The sequence below is a fragment of the Hyla sarda genome, chromosome 1, assembly GCF_029499605.1.
Source record: "Hyla sarda isolate aHylSar1 chromosome 1, aHylSar1.hap1, whole genome shotgun sequence".
Taxonomy (NCBI): Eukaryota; Metazoa; Chordata; class Amphibia; order Anura; family Hylidae; genus Hyla; species Hyla sarda.
The window spans coordinates 196,870,059-196,884,585 of NC_079189.1; the positions used below are offsets into that span (position 1 = coordinate 196,870,059).

At 43.3% G+C, this 14,527-nt stretch overlaps 1 pseudogene; it reads left to right on the top strand.

The window, feature by feature from the left end:
* The first annotated feature begins 10,051 nt into the window (after positions 1-10,051).
* LOC130342996 (U2 spliceosomal RNA) lies at positions 10,052-10,211 on the top strand (annotated as a pseudogene).
* The last annotated feature ends 4,316 nt before the right edge of the window (positions 10,212-14,527 follow it).

Genomic DNA, 14,527 nt, shown 5'->3' on the forward strand with positions numbered 1-14,527 from the left:
TTTTTTAACTTTGAAGCTCTCTGCTTATAAGGAAAATTAATATTTCAAATACATTATATATTGATTCACATATACAATATGTCTACTTTATGTTTCCATCATAAAGTTGACATATTTGTGCTTTTGGAAGACATCAGAAGGCTTCAAAGTATAGCAGCAATTTTCCAATTTTTCACAAAATTTTCTAAATCAAAATTTTTCAGGGACCAGTTCTGTTTTGAAGTGGATGTGAAGGGCCTTCTTATTAGAAATACCCATAAATTACCCCATTATAAAAACTGCACCCCTCAAAGTATTCAAAATGACATTCAAAAGGTTTGTTAACCCTTTAGGTATTTCACAGGAATAGCAGCAAATTGATGGAGAAAATTCTAAATCTTCATTTTTTACACTGGAGATAAATCTTCCTTAACCCCTTAAGGACCGGGGTTTTTTCCATTTTTGCATTTTCGTTTTTTGTTCCTTGCCTTTAAAAAATCATAACTCTTTCAATTTTGCACCTAAAAATCCGTATGATTGCTTATTTTTGCGCCACCAATTCTACTTTGTAATGACGTCAGTCATTTTGCCCAAAAATCTACTGTGAAACGGAAAAAAAAATCATTGTGCGACAAAATTGAAAAAAAAATGCTGTTTTGTAAATTTTGGGGGCTTCCGTTTCTACGTAGTACATTTTTCGGTAAAAATGACACCTTATCTTTATTCTGTAGGTCCATACAATTAAAATGATACCCTACTTATATAGGTTTGATTTTGTCGTACTTCTGGAAAAAATCATAACTACATGCAGGAAAATTAATACGTTTAAAATTGTCATCTTCTGACCCCTATAACTTTTTTATTTTCCGTGTATGGGGCGGTATGAGGGCTCATTTTTTGCGCCATGATCTGAAGTTTTTAACGGTACCATTTTTGCATTGATAGGACTTATTGAAAAAAGTGACCAAAAATGCACTATTTTGGTCTTTGGAATTTTTTTGCACGCACGCCATTGACCGGGCGGTTTAATTAATGATATATTTTTATAATTCAGACATTTCCGCACGCGGTGATACCATATATGTTTATTTTTATTTTTATTTACACTGTGTTTTTTTTTTTATGGGAAAAGGGGGGTGATTCAAACTTTTAATAGGGGAGGGGTTAAATGATATTCATTCACTTTTTTTTTTTCACTTTTTTTTTTGCAGTGTTATAGCTCCCATAGGGACCTATAACACTGCACACACTGATCTTTATCATTGATCACTGGTTTCTCATAGGAAACCAGTGATCGATGATTCTGCCGCATGACTGCTCATGCCTGGATCTCAGGTACTGAGCAGTCCTTCGGCGATCGGACAGCGAGGAGGCAGGTAGGGGCCCTCCCGCTGTCCTGTAAGCTGTTCGGGATGCCGCGATTTCGACGCGGCTATCACGGACAGCCCACTGAGTTAACCGGCATGGTTTCACTTTCGCTTTTAGCCGCGCGGCTCAGTTCTGAGTGCGCGGCTAAAGGGTTAATAGCGCGCGGCGCCGCGGTCTGCGCTGCACGCTATTACCAGCGGGTCCCGGCTTCACTATGACGCCGGGCCCACCGTGATATGATGCGGGGTTACCGTGTAACCCCGCGTTATATCACGGGAGCAGGACCAAGGACGTACCAGTACGTCCTTGGTCCTTAAGGGGTTAAATTTGTAACCCAATTTCTCTCGAGTAAGGAAATACCTCATATGTGTATGTCAAGTGTTCGGCGGGCGCAGTAAAGGGTTCAGAAGGGAAGGAGCGACAGTAGGATTTTGGAGAGTGAGTTTTTCTGGAATGGTTTTTGTGGGGCATGTCGCAATTAGGAAGCCCTTATGGTGCCAGAACAGAAAAAAAAAAAAAAACACATGACATACTATTTTGGAAGCTAAACCCCTCAAGGAATGTAACAAGGGGTCCAGTGAGCCTTAACACCCCACAGGTGTTTCACAACTTTTTGTTAAAGTTGGATGTGTAAATTATTTATTAATTTTTTTCCACTAAAATGCTAGTTTTCCCCCAAATTTTTTATTTTTACAAGGGATAATAGGACAAAATGCCCCCCAAAATTTGTAACCCCATTTCTTCTGAGTAAGAATATACCCCATCTCTGCATGTAAAGTGCTCTGCTGGCGCACTACAATGCTCAGAAGAGAAGGAGCGCCATTGGGATTTTGAACAGAAAATGTGTCCAGAATTGAAGGCCACGTGTTTATAAAGCCCCCATAGCGCCAGAACAATGGACCTCCCCAACATGTGATCCCATTTTGGAAACTACACCCCTCATGTAATGTAATAAGGGGTACAGTGAGCATTTACGCTCCACAGGTGTCTGACAGATTTTTGGAACAGTGGTCTGTGAAAATGAAAAATGTAATTTTTCATTTGCACAGCCCACTGTTCCAAAGATCTGTCAAAGGCCAGTGGGGTGTAAATACTCACTGTACCCCTTATTAAATTCTGTAAGGGGTGTAGTATCCAAAATGGGGTCACAAATGGGGGGGGTTCCACTGTTCTGGCACCACGGGGGGCTTTGTAAATCCACATGGCCCCGACTTCTATTCCAACCAAATTCTGTCTCCAAAAGCTCAATGGCGCTCTTCTTCTTCTGAGCATGAAAAATTTTGGGTAACACCAGCATTTTAGTGACATTTTTTTTTTTTTTTAATTTTTCCATTACACACCTGTGGGGTGTTCAGGCTCACTATACCCCTTGTTAGGTTCCGTGAGGGGTGTAGTTTCCAAAATGGGGTCACATGTGGGTATTTCTTTTTTTGCGTTTATGGCAGAACCGCTGTAAAATCAGCCACCCCTGTGCAAATCACCAATTTAGGCCTCAAATATACATAGTGCGCTCTCACTCCTGAGCCTTGTGCGTCTGCAGAGCATTTTACGCCCACATATGGGGTATTTCCGTACTCAGGAGAAATTGTGTTACAAATTTTGGGGGTCTTTTTTTTCCTTTTAACACTTGTGAAAATAAAAAGTATGGGGCAACACCAGCATGTCAGTGTAAACATTTCTATTTTTTTACACTAACAGGCTGGTGTAGCCCCCAACTTTTCATAAGGGGTAAAAGGAGAAAAAGCCCCCCAAAATTTGTAGTGCAATTTCTCCCGAGTACGGAAATACTCCATATGTGACCCTAAACTGTTTCCTTGAAATACGACAGGGCTCCGAAGTGAGAGAGCGCTATGCACATTTGAGGACTAAATTAGGAATTGCATAGGGAGGGACATTGGGGTATTCTACGCCAGTGATTCCCAAACAGGGTGCTTCCAGCTGTTGCTAAACTCCCAGCATGCCTGGGCAGTCAGTGGCTGTCCGGAAATGCTGGGAGTGGTTGTTTTGCAACAGCTGGAGGCTCCGTTTTGGAAACACTGCCGTACAATAAGTTTTTCATTTTTTTTTGGGGGGGGGGGGGGGGCAGTGTAAGGGGGTGTATATGTAGAGTTTTACCCTTTATTTTGTGTTAGTGTACAGGCTGGGAGTTGTAGTTTTGCAACATCTGGAGGGCTACAGTTAGAGACCACTGCACTGTGATCTCCAAACTGTGGACCTCCAGATGTTGCAAAACTACAAATCCCAGCATGCACAGACAGCAAACTGCTGTGTGGGCATGCTAGGAGTTGTAGTTTTGCAAGATCTAGATTGCTACAGTATAGAGATCACTGTGCAGTGGTCTCTAAACTGTAGACCTCCAGCTGTCGCAAAACTGCAAATCCCAGCATGCCCAGCAGCTGTCTGGCCATGTTGGGAGTTGTAGTTTTGCAACATCTGGAGGGCTACAGTCTCAGACTGCAGCCCACTAGATGTTGCTAGGCAACTTACCGGCTTCCTTCGGATCCAGGGAGCCGTCCTCTTCTGCCGCACGACATCGCCGCCCGCTCCGATCACCGCAACCGATCGCGTCCCGCAGCCTCCACCGACAGGTAAGTGGATCTTTGGTCCCCTTCGGTTCCGCGTTCTGCCCCGCCTATTGTGGGTGGGCTGAACGGGGAAAACAAAAGTTAACCCTCACTCCGATCGCTACAGGGGGATTGTGGGTGTCTTAAACAACTGCTATCCCCCTTATAATCTGGGTCACCGGGTCACCATAGATCCGTAATGACCCGGAATCGAGCAAATCGCAAGTGTAAATTCACTTGTGATTTGCGCCGATCGCCGATATGGGGGGGGTCTGATGACCCCCCCTGGGCATTTGCGCAGGGTGCCTGCTGATAGATATCAGCAGTCTTCCCACGGGTCTTATAGACAGAGTCCATTGCTAATCTGGGGCTTAGCACTAGCCCAAAAAACAGCTAGCGCTAACCCCCAGTTATTACCATGGTAATAGGGTGCCTAGAAGAGGCGGTACCAAAAATGGCGCTTCTGGGCCTAGGCGGTAACAGGCTGGCGTTGTTTAGGCTGGGGAGTACCCTGGCAATGTCAGGCTGTTGCTGCCTGGTTGGTATCTGGCTGAGAATGAAAATAGGGGGAACCACACATGTTTTTGGTATAAATAATTAAATATATTAAATAAATAAATAAATAACGCATAGTGTTCCCCCGATTTTTATTCTCAGCCAGATACCAACCAAGCAACAACAGCCTGACGTTACCAGGGTGGGCTAGGACCATTGTTACTGGCCCTCCCCAGCCTAAGTAATGCCAGCCTGTAGTCGTGTGGGTGAGGGGAAAACTTGCCACATGCCCCCACCGCAGGAGTACAACTTGCAGCATGTCCTAACTGTAAGGGCATGCTAGGAGTTGTAGTCGAGCAGCAGGAGCAGGTGACAAACTTGTCACCCGCCCGCGCTGCACTACAACTCTCAGCATGTTCTTACAATAAGGACATGCTGGGAGCTGTAGTCCTGCCGTGCAGATGGGAGATGTGCGGGTGGGTGACAAACTTGTCACCCACCCACACATCTTCCACCCACCTGCGTCGCATCACTACAACTCCCAGCATGTCCTTACAATAAGGACATGCGATTTTCTGCTATTCCGGGCTGATCGGGTCTCTGGTGACCCGATCAGCCGGAAAATAGGGATGATCGGAGTGATCTCGATCATCCTGAGGGCTAGGAGTGAGGTCGCAGTGTGCTATCCTCCTATCCCCTGCCATTGGTCAGAACTGATTCTGACCAATGGCAGAGCAGGACAGTGGGTTGCCATGGCAACCCCGTTCTGCCCACCCTTGGATGTCGAGGGGAACATGGGGAGAAGATGGAGGCCGGGTACCTGCAAAGAAGATGCCTGGGGACCCCGGATCATCGCTGGAGACTGTTGGATCCTGGCTCAGGTAGGGAAACTACGGTGGGGGGGGGGGGGCTGGGGCTGGGGGGGATGAAGTGAAAGTAAAGTAAAGGCTGTCTAGGCATGCTGGGAGTTGTAGCTTTGCAGTGGTGCCCAAACTGTAGCCCTCCAGATGTTGCCAAACTGCAACTCTCAGCATGCCTAGACTGCCCAGGCATGCTGGGAGTTGTAGTTCTGTAACATCTGTCCCTTCAGATTTAGCAATTTTCATGAAATGTTTGAAAATTGCTGCTCTACTTTGAAGCCCTCTAATTTTTTCAAGAAGCAAAAATATGTCCATTTTATGATGCCAACATAAAGTGGACATATTGTATTTGTGAATAAAATTTTTTTTTATTGGGAATATCCATTTTCCTTACAATTAGAGAGCTTCAAAGTTAGAAAAATGCAAAATTTACAAAATTTTCATGACATTTTGGGATTTTTCACCAAAAAAGGATGCAAGTAACGCCGAAAATTTGCCTCCAAAATAAAGTAGAATATGTCACGAAAAAACAATCTCAGAATCAGAATATTCGGTAAAAGTGTTTTCGAGTTATTAATGCGTAAAGCGACGGTGGTCAGAATTGCGAAAAAGGGCTCAGTCCTTAAGGTGAAAAAGGGCGGCGTCCTTAAGGGGTTAAAAAAAATTTTATTCCAAAAAAACATTTCCCCACAAGCCGTCGTTAACCATATTTTTAACATTAAAAAAACATTGGTCATTGTAGCAGTCCACCAAATCCGAAGTAGTCCACAGGATACACTAATCTGAAATGAGAAAAAAAAACACAAAATAGGTTGGTACATTTATTGTCCCCCGCTCGCACATCTTCTGCTGCCCCCACGCCGCACGACTGCAACTCCCAGCATGCCCTTACAGTATGAACATGCTGGGAGTTGTAGTCGCGTGGGTGGTTGGCAGAGGTCCATCTTGGGTCCTGTTCTATTTAATGTATTCATTAACCCCTTAAGGACTCGGGGGTTTTCCGTTTTTGCATTTTAGTTTTTTCCTCCTTACCTTTAAAAAAATCATAACTCTTTCAATTTTGCACCTAAAAATCCATATGATGGCTTATTTTTTGCGCCACCAATTCTACTTTGCATTGACATCAGTCATTTCACCCAAAAATGTACAGTGAAATGGAAAAAAAAATCATTGTGAGACAAAATAGAAAAAGAAACCACAATTTTGTAATTTTGGGGGCTTCCGTTTCTACGCAGTACATTTTTCGGTATACATGACACCTTCTCTTTATTCTGTAGGTCCATACAATTAAAATGATACCCTACTTATATAGGTTTGATTTTGTCGTACTTCTGGGAAAAATCATAACTACATGCAGGAAAATGTATACGTTTAAAATTGTCATCTTCTGACCCCTATAACTTTTTTATTTTACAGCGTATGGGGCGGTATGAGGGCTAATTTTTTGCGTCATGATCTGAAGTTTTTAGTGGTAATATTTCTGCATTGATTGGACTTATTGATCGCTTTTTATTCATTTTTTGATGATATAAAAAGTGACCAAAAATTCACTTTTGGACTTTGAAATTTTTTTGTGCGTACGCCATTGACCGTGCGGTTTAATTAAATATATATTTTTATAATTCGGACATTTCGGACACGTTTATTTTCATATTTATTTACACAGTTTTTTTTTTTTAATGGGAAAAGGGGGTGATTCAAACTTTTATTCTCTATTCACTTTTTTTTTCACTTTTTTTTTTTTTTTGCAGTGTTATAGCTCCCATAGGGGGCTATAACACTGAACACACTGATCTTTTACATTGATCAGTGGTTTCTCATAGGAAACCACTGATCGATGATTCTGCCGCTTGACTGCTCATGCCTGGATCTCTGGCACTGAGCAGTCATTCGGCGATCGGACAGCAAGGAGGTAGGTAGGGACCCTCCTGCTGTTCTGTAAGCTGTTTGGGATGCCGTGATTTCGCCGTGGCCCTGCATTATAGAACGGGAGCGGACTCATGATGTACCGGTACGTCATGGGTCCTTAAGGGGTTAATGCCCTTGTATAGGGGTTGAATAGTAAAGTAGCAATCTTTGCAGATGACACTAAAACTCTGTAAAGCGGTAAACACTATAGAAGACAGTGCACTGTTACAAATGGATCTGAATAAGTTGGAGGTTTGGGCTGGGAAGTGGCATAGAGGTTCAACACTGATAAATGTAAGGTAATGCACATGGGGAAGAAAAATCCGGGCTGGGATTATGTATTAAATGGGAGAACACTTGGGACGACTGATGTGCAAAAGGATTTAGGAGTCTTAGTTAATAGTAAATTTAGCTGTAGTGACCAGTGTCTGGCAGTTGCTGCCAAGGCAAATAAAATCATGGGGTGCATCAATAGGGGCATAGATGCCCACGGCAAGGAAATAATTCTACCGCTGTACCAATCACTTGTCAGACCACACATTGAATACTGTGTACAGTACTGGGCACCAGTGTACAAGATAGATATAGTGGAGCTGGAGAGGGTTCAAAGACGGGCAACCAGAATAGTACAGGGAATGGGAGGACTACAGTACCCAGAAAGATTATCAGTATTGGGGTTATTTAGTTTAGAAAAAAGAAGGCTTTGGGCGACCTAATAACGATGTATAAATATATCAGGGGACCGTACAGAGATCTCTCCCATGATCTATTTATACCCAGGACCGTATCTATAACAAGGGGGCATCCTCTATGTTTAGAGGAAAGAAGGCTTCTACACCAGCACAGACTGGGGTTATTTACTGTAAGAGCAGTGAGTCTGTGGAATTCTCTCCCGGAGGAAGTGGTCATGGTTAACTCTGTAAAAGAGTTCAAAAGGGGTCTGGATGCATTTTTGGAGAGTAATAACATCGCTGGTTGTGTATACTAGATTTATAGGGACAGAACGTTTATCCAGGGATTTATTCTGATGCCATATTTGGAGTCGGGAAGGAATTTTTACCTCTAGTATAAGTTTTTTTTTGCCTTCCTCTGGATCAACTCAGTAGGGACACATTAGGGATATAGGTTGAACTTAATGGACTGTGGTATTTTTTTAAACCTTATGAACTATGAATTCCATTGAGCTGGGGTCACCCGGAGTGGCCCGCACCCCGGTCGCTATGCCACTGATCCATAGTATGGATTAAATACTGTGCTAGTGCCCCCCTTTATATGGATTAGATACCATGCACCTTCTCTATGAGATATTGAGAAGGGGGAGGAGTCTTCACCCCCCCCCCCCCAAATCCTCCCATTTAAACCCTCCTCAGCACTAGAAGTGGGTTTTCCTGTGTACTGTTATACCATTACAGTGAAGGTGCCAGCGGTATTATAGAGCTGATGCCCAGCTCAAATTGAGTTGTCTAAATGTCACAATGAGCAGCATTTACATCTATTGATCTTTTTTTTTTTTTTTTTTTGGGGTGTAATTACTCAAGATCAGCAATAAATAATTGTATGATTCATCACTGGACCTGGAGATCTGAGACAAGTGTCCTGGATTCACACGCACCTGTGGTGTACCTGAGCTTTAGCGGACTCCGCCCCTTATTGAACTTGACTTGATAGTAGCGGTCACTGACTTGAGCTTTTTACACTAAGAATACCAATTTAGTGCACACCATGAGGGAGGAATACAACTGATAGATGTGGCCGGAGGATCATCGCATCTTTATCCTTTTCTTCGCTATGGCGTCTGTCAGACAAACAGCCCCCGAAGCATGAAGTGAGACTACTGAGACGACTTGACTAGAGACAGATGAAGGGATCCATGTGAGGAGTGTGCAATCGCTCTAGAAACGATCATTATGGACCTTTAGGCCTCAGGTATGGGACAGGAGCACACAGGAGAAGTCTTCTTACAATCCTCACACTCCTCCCTGTCTGATGAGACCAGGGTGAAGGAAGGACTGGCTCACCTTGATAGGCTGCACCTGCCACTGTGGTTTCCTTCCCCATCCTTGACAAAGCAGCACAGTTAACTCTTCACACTTAAAGGCACAGTAGTACCAAAAAGCTAGAAAACACAATTAAAGCATTTTTATCACAAAACACATATTTGGGTGGTGGAAGAGGACACTTGAGCATAACTTCCACCTGTATTAATTAATGACAGTATAAGATGACGCTTCAGAGGCTGCACTACAATCTATTCTACAAATAGTAAAAGTGCTCAACTACACTAGTAACATGAACTCTAATACAAGCAGGGACTTAGTGTTCCTATTTGATATAAGAATAAACAATTGCATATTTGAACCATCTGAAGATGGAAATTTTAGATACTTGATTCCCTATGTTAAAATCTTAGGAAGAGAAGGAATTTTGTTTTATTTTTTCTGTACATCAGGGGGAATTTATCAAGGGTATTGTAGGTGAATGATTTTTCTACACCTTTAATTTGTGTGGTGTAATGTATATATTTGGTGCTAGAACACTTTTTTATTAAGTTGCACTTCAGTACACCAATTTGTATGGTTCCACCTATTAGAGTTTTTCAAACATTTAACTCGTTTGCACCAAAATCTGGTGTCCACAGCCAGTTTTGTAAGACAGGTCTGGGCTGGTTTAGATTTGCGACCAATTGTGTGACAGATTGTACATGATAAATTCATGACCACTGCAAAAAGTTAAAGGAGAAATGAGACCCAAAACTTTTACCTTTCCTTGTGCCAGGGCTGCAAAGACTAAAATAAATAACTTTAACTCACCTTTCTACATTCCCCTGTTGCGCCGATATCGGCGTCCCGTTCCTCTGGCACTGCTATGTTGCATGTTATCGCTTCTCGGCCTTTTGGCTAAGATCAAGTGTAGTATCTGTTCTTATCAGTTTTTATGCTGGTGGGGATGGGTGCTGCATGGAGGATGCAGGTGTACCAGGGCTTTCCGGGGCTGGTTCTGAGGAATCAGCTCGACGGCTGCCTTGATGTGACCTGTTCCCTCCGGGTCTCGCCATGAGGCTGAGAGGGTCTAGAGCCGAGGTACTTTTGTGCCTCGGGGAGTGGTGACCCCGAGGTGCCGAAACTCACTGGGAGGATGGACTCACTGAGTTGAAGCACGGGCATCATAATCTCTTCACCTTGTGGCACTCACCTCTTGATTCCCGGCCTTCTGGCTAGGATCAGAGAAATTTTTATAGATCCGGACGGATGTCCGGGCAGTATATCTGCACACATTCACTTATTTATTTATTTTTGTCTCACTGTGTCACTTTTTGCGTGTTGTGTGTTCACAGGATTTGTCAGGATGCGGTAGCCCTTCTGGGTGTCCCTCCTGGCGGTCTAGGGGAGGTGTGTGTGGCCATTAGGTTCCGCACCTCCCTGCAAACACCCCGGGTACTCCTGCTTTGGCAGGGTACCTACCGTTATCGGCTCTGCGGGCAGATACCTTGGCTAACGCCAAGGGGGATTCCGGGAGCATTTGTGGTCCCCTAGTAGCTTCGGCGAAAAGGGACATCGAACCTGGAACCTCGCAGGTACCTTTTGGTCCGGAGGCGCAGGGTAAGGTTTGTTGGGGGGCCTCTCTCCTATCGGAGAAGGGCTTGCGATAGACCGCATCCTTTGCGCATGTTTTTTTAGTGTAACACGTTTGCACTTTTTCTTGCACTTTGGGTGAATCGAGAGCACGTTCCTCGGCTTTAGATAAAAAAAAAATCACACCATCACAATAGGTAATGCAGGTGTCCTGTCCCATTGACCTATTGGCTGCAGGCTTTAAGTGCCTGTAGTCTATGTAGCGGAATGTTGTCAGCAGGGAACAGGCAACCCCCTGCTCTTCCATGATGTCATTCATTCATCATTACTTTTCCATTGCCATTATAGAGGGAATTGAGCAATTTATAGAAATATTTGGTGGCACCAAATAGCGTGCTGACATGCTAGCCAAAAATGTAACGGACTGAATCTTCCTCCCATAAAGTAGGAGGAATTAGGCTAGGTTCACACTGTGGAATTTCTGGGCAGAATTTCTCCCGGAGATCAAGCCGTCGGCACTAGGACCGCATGGACTACATTGCCATCCCCATAGATGGCAATACATTTCTGAGCAGATCTCCCAAAAGATCCACCCAGAAATGTATTGCAGTCTATGGGGGCAGCAATGCAGTCTGCTCGGTCCTAGTGCCGCAAGCTTGATCTCCAGCAGAAATTCTGCCCAGAAATTCTATAGTGTGAATCTAGCCTTATGAGAGTCAAGAAGATGTATTGGGAGGGATAAGAGTTGACTGAATTTCTGACTACAGTGTCCCAACAAGAGAGGAAATTGGACTTCTCAACACAACAGCAGACAGATTGCACCAATAGCATAAAAAAATAAAAAATAAAACACAAAGGTGAAAAAGAATAAAAAATTTAACTTTATTTACCAGTATATGTTAATTTACTTAACAGTTGAAAAATGGTTTCATTGATGGAAAACCCCTTTAAAAGAGCACAAACACTGGCTTGAAGGGAAAGCTACCTCCAAAGGTGGTACCAGGGAACTTCTTTGCATAGCCTTCTTCCAAGAATACTCAGTGGAGCATTAATATACTTGTGGTATGCCTTGGAGGGTGTATGGTAGTTGGGGTGTTGTTTCGGTAGATGAGGGGTTAATGTTAACCCTATAGTTCATGACGCCAGGCTGAGGGCTAGTATGCTGAGGTAATTCTCCGGCCTATCGCCGCCCTTCCCAGTAACGATAGGTGCATGCATAAAATGACTGAAGGTCCACAAGGTACTTGTACTTGAACTTTGATAACTTTACTTAAATGCTTGCGGTACATCCAATGAACAGTAACAGTCTCCGGAATACAGTCTCTATCTAGTGCAATGACTGACAGTTGTTGCAGACCTTGACTTCTCATAAAAGTCTCTGAATTGGGGAATATTGCGAAGATCCATCCGGATTTTGAGGATAGATAAGGTCCGGTGATCTTGCAGAGTGTTTAGGGATTGACACACTCACAATTTAGTAGATATCAGCCGTCGCCACAAGGCTCAGGCCTAAACTCACTGATGACAGCAGTGCAGATCCTTCTCTCATGAAAGCCCGGGAACAAGAGAGCGAACTATGGCCGCCACTCCCTTATATGGGCAGGGACGTTTTTACTGGTCCAATCAACTGTCACTCACCGTTACAAGGAGTGATTGGTAGAATACGTCACAGGGACCTCCAAAAGATCCTCAAGCAAAAAACCATAGAGTTTACCTGATCACGTGACCCACAGGTCCTGCTACGCTCCGTTCAGGTAATTAACTATTTATATACATTTATACAATTTCTTTACATACAAATCCTGAATGATTACCATATAACTAATACCTAGATGAGAGGTGACTAGGGGTGGACTAGGCAATATGGACCCGCACGTCCTAGGGACTCTGGCTATGGGGACCTATACACACAGGTGCCGGATAGGATGCGGTACCGGGACACCACATACTGATTATGTATTTTGGATAAAGAAAAACATAACAGATAAACACTAACATTACTTTACTATAATGTCATTCAGAAATGATATCAATGTTCAAACCTGCTCCACGTACAACCCTATGGGATAAATTTATTAAAGTACACAAACTCATGTAATAACTGTCCTTAATTAAGCCTTATGTGCCTGAAACACCACCAACAGTGCATCTGACAGGTCCCTAACAAGGTGGTGGAATGATAGAGCAGGGGCTGTGAGCAGCAGGTTCCACAATTCAGTCTTTTTTATTTGGCCACAGTAGGTTATTAATAATATTAATTGTACTTAGGGGCACAGGAGGGCATTATTTGTATATGGAATGCAGGAGGGCATTATCTGTATGTGTGGGCACAGGAGGGCATTATTTGTATAAGGAATGCAGGAGGGCATTATCTGTATGTGTGGGCACAGGAGGGCATTATTTGTATATGGAATGCAGGAGGGCATTATCTGTATGTGTGGGCACAGGAGGGCATTATTTGTATATGGAATGCAGGAGGGCATTATCTGTATGTGTGGGCACAGGAGGGCATTATTTGTATATGGAATGCAGGAGGGCATTATCTGTATGTGTGGGCACAGGAGGGCATTATTTGTATATGGAATGCAGGAGGGCATTATCTGTATGTGTGGGCACAGGAGAGCATTATTTGTATATGGAATGCAGGAGGGCATTATCTGTATGTGTGGGCACAGGAGGGCATTATTTGTATATGGAATGCAGGAGGGCATTATCTGTATGTGTGGGCACAGGAGGGCATTATTTGTATATGGAATGCAGGAGGGCATTATCTGTATGTGTGGGCACAGGAGGGCATTATCTGTATGTGTGGGCACAGGAGGGCATTATTTGTCTAATGAGGCATGGGGGAACATTTGTAAATGGGGCACAGAAGGGCATTATTTGTACATTATATGGAACACAGGGAAGTCATTATTACTGTAAGATGACACAGGGGGCATTATTACCACAGTGGACACAAAGGGTCATTATTAATTATGTTATTATTTCTGTCTGGAGGAACAGCAGGGCATTTTTTCTGCACTAGGTACAGTGAGGTTATTTTTACTAAATGGAGTGGGGGTACTGTTGAGGCATTATTTCTAAATTGGAAACGTTGGGGCAATGCTAGTGAGGACATTATTTCATGTTGGTACATTATCAGGGACAGCAAATTCTACAGCGACAGTTCGGAGAAGACATCATGATGATCCAAGTTGAATGGAGAAGAAAAGAGAAATAAATGACTTCATTCAGAGAAGACGTCACCTGTCAGTCACTGGATAGAACTATCATCATTTATGTGGCTGCAGATGACCTAATTTATAGTAATATTTACTGCTACACAGAATCACACAGTACCAGTTCAGTTCCTTGAATTCATTAGATATTACGGGCTTTGCTTTTTATACTACACTATAATGGGAGAACCTATAATACACATTGGGGGACATGTATCAAAGAATTTACACCGTTGTTGTGTGTAAATTCTTGCGCAAAATTTAGCGTAAGCTGTTTTTTGCATACATTCTGATCGAGCATTTCCTCCTGATGTCACGATATGGGGTACCTTGGAGTGACATCTATAGTAGGCATGGATTTATTAACTGTGTACTTATCCTTTACACACAAACATTTTCCGCAAGTACCTTTTTTTGAACGCAAATATAAGCCGTCTTGGACTGCACTTAGCGAGATGCTGTAAACTATTCATGTCATTTTTCAGAGCGGATTGCGGAGATTACTCTGCTTCTGCCGACAGTCAGATTATCTCTGTGATACTTAAAATCTTTCCATGTAC